The 2466-nt window shown below is 41.6% G+C and overlaps 1 long non-coding RNA gene across 1 annotated transcript in view; it reads right to left on the reverse strand.

Annotated features, from left to right (window-relative positions):
• Positions 1–1969: 1969 nt before the first annotated feature.
• Positions 1970–2466, reverse strand: part of LOC134188454 (uncharacterized) — a 498-nt gene continuing 1 nt past the window's right edge. Inside the window, exons 1-3 of the long non-coding RNA XR_009971360.1 lie at positions 2349–2466; positions 2218–2288; positions 1970–2097 (exon numbers count right to left, since the gene is read on the reverse strand). The exon at positions 2349–2466 is cut by the window's right edge and continues 1 nt beyond it. This is a non-coding gene — a long non-coding RNA (uncharacterized LOC134188454). The remainder of the gene's footprint in view (positions 2098–2217; positions 2289–2348) is intronic.

Below are 2466 nucleotides of genomic sequence, written 5' to 3' on the forward strand. Positions count from 1 at the left end.
CTATTCCTCAAACATGCCAAGTCTCCACTCCAACATCCTATAATCTCACCATTACTTTCACATAGAAGCACAGGCTATCCTCGCGTAACTAAAATTTACAAGTACTCGCTAGCCTGCACTAAAGCCTACTAGTAGCTACATGTAGACTGACAACCGAACGTAAAAGCAGCAGCAGTCATAGATTGTAAGAAATCACGGTTTGACAATAAAAGCGAATCTGCCCATAACTACCGCACCAAGCAGTAAACGTTAGATATCTACAAATATTTGCACGTTACCCGTCTGCCGCCTTGAGCCATTACTCCAATCTTCTTAATTCTTCAAGTGGAGACACGCCCTAATTTCCGTTTCAGCCAATGCGCATGTGCAAAGAAATTGCCAGTGGCACGTGCTGCTACATACCTACTATGTAACAGTAGACTCTAGTCCAGCAAGAGATCAAAGCAGTAGAATAAGCAATTACCATAGGAAGGTCTAATCAAGTAATCAACAAATCATAGCAACCAACCATAAATTAGATGCCAAAACACAGTAGTAAGAAAGAGATTTTTAAGGTGTCTACATTGTTCAACATTATAACAACCAGATACCAACTTCGAGTATAAAATTGTCACTTTTTTAGCTCCAGTAAGTTTGACATAGTTACGGTTACGGTTAGGAAGGTATACAATATACAATCAGCCATCCAGTCGAAACGTCAGATTATAAGCAAAAGTAAAGCCCTACTTTCTGGAAGGAACACAAACTAGACGAATTGAAATGAATGAAACAGTCGTCAACCATCGCACATCTTGTTCACAACAAACAATTGATTTGGTACACAACTCTGTTTTTGATTATTTGCAGTATACATCGATGTATTGAACATGACAACCAGACTAAGATATCTATACCCATGCAACAAATAGCACACGACACTCCCTCACACTACCACATATCAAGCTGCAAAGAGTGAACAGAGCAATTAGAATCGTCAGCACTTGAGACATTCTGAGGAGACGAATGACTCATTGTGATCCGGATGTGGCAGCCAGTCCTTCCCTTTTCTGGTTGGTACATTCCTAGACTCCTACCCAGTCCTCTCCTCGTGCGCACTCCACATGTACAGCAAAGTTTTCGCTTCCATTTCCACTGCAGGTGCTGCTGGACTTTGCTCTTGTTCTAGGTGAGTTCTTGCCATACGTCGTTACCTGTGACAGAAAGTGAACTCGGCTACAACAACAACAAAGACCAGCAGCAGAAACAGAAGCGAAAACTTCTCTGTACATGCAAATATTAAATATTAAATATTAAATGTTAAATATTGAAAGACCGTGACGTCACTCCAAACCAATTTTTATTAATTAGACAAAATATTTATTGCTGAGTGCTAAAATAATCACATAAATCTGTCGATTAAAAACGAGTAATCATCTCTACCTCTATGCATCGTGACGATCTATTGTGTGTGCATGTGCTGACTCGATTGACTGCAAGACCTGCATGCATTGTCACTCATCTAGTCAACATGTACTCAAATTGCTCCACTCTTTGTCATTTCATAACCCTCTCCCTCACTCAGATTTTCACCCGAAAGAGACGACAATCGAATCAGCAAATTATGTCCTCCCTGACTCAAATCATTGATATCAACATGGCAATGAGGGACTGCCACAGTGTGTGGAGTTGCAGTCGATGACCGTGTTCTCAACTCATTTCCTTCCTCTGGTGTGTGGGCATGTCCTCAATGATCAGAGGCCAAACTATATGACGTTGATGGAGAATGAAGTGTTGATGATGATCGAGTGTTATGCTCACACTCATCCCTCAACGTCCCATCTTCACTCAAGTCATGTGACATGCATGAATCCGTCATGACGTCACGTCCATTCATTTCCGTCTTCTCTAGTAGAGTCAGTGCAGCTGTCGATCGTTTTGTCTCTGTTTTCAACCATTTGAATGTTGTGTGTTGCACACGAAGTCGGGACGGATAACGAGCGAGAGTGATGGGGTCTGGATGATGATGTGTTTGAGATGAGATGATGTGGAGGAGACAGATGTGTGACGACGGATTTTCGACTCGTCTCTTCGTGACATCTTGTAGCCATCTAAAGTTAACTGGACAAACAACATAAAAACAAACTCACAAATTCAAGTTGATAAAAATGTGTGTGTGTGTGTGTGTGTGTGTGTGTGTGTGTGTGTGTGTGTGCGTGTGTGTGTGTAACTGAGTCTAACCTGTCTAGCCACAAGATGCAATCTAGCAAACACACTTGCCCTATGCAACATTCCTCTCACAAACGGATTTCCTACACACAACACACACAATCACCAAACGTCGCCACATAAACTCACAACAACTGCCACACCTGCAACCACCAAGTCTGACAAATGGGCGAGATTTGACAAACAATTCAGTTCATTCGCATGAGTGAGAAGATTATTCTTCACATTGAGATGAACAAGATTAACAAGATTCTCACAACC

The sequence above is a fragment of the Corticium candelabrum genome, chromosome 13, assembly GCF_963422355.1.
Source record: "Corticium candelabrum chromosome 13, ooCorCand1.1, whole genome shotgun sequence".
Classification (NCBI taxonomy): domain Eukaryota; kingdom Metazoa; phylum Porifera; class Homoscleromorpha; order Homosclerophorida; family Plakinidae; genus Corticium; species Corticium candelabrum.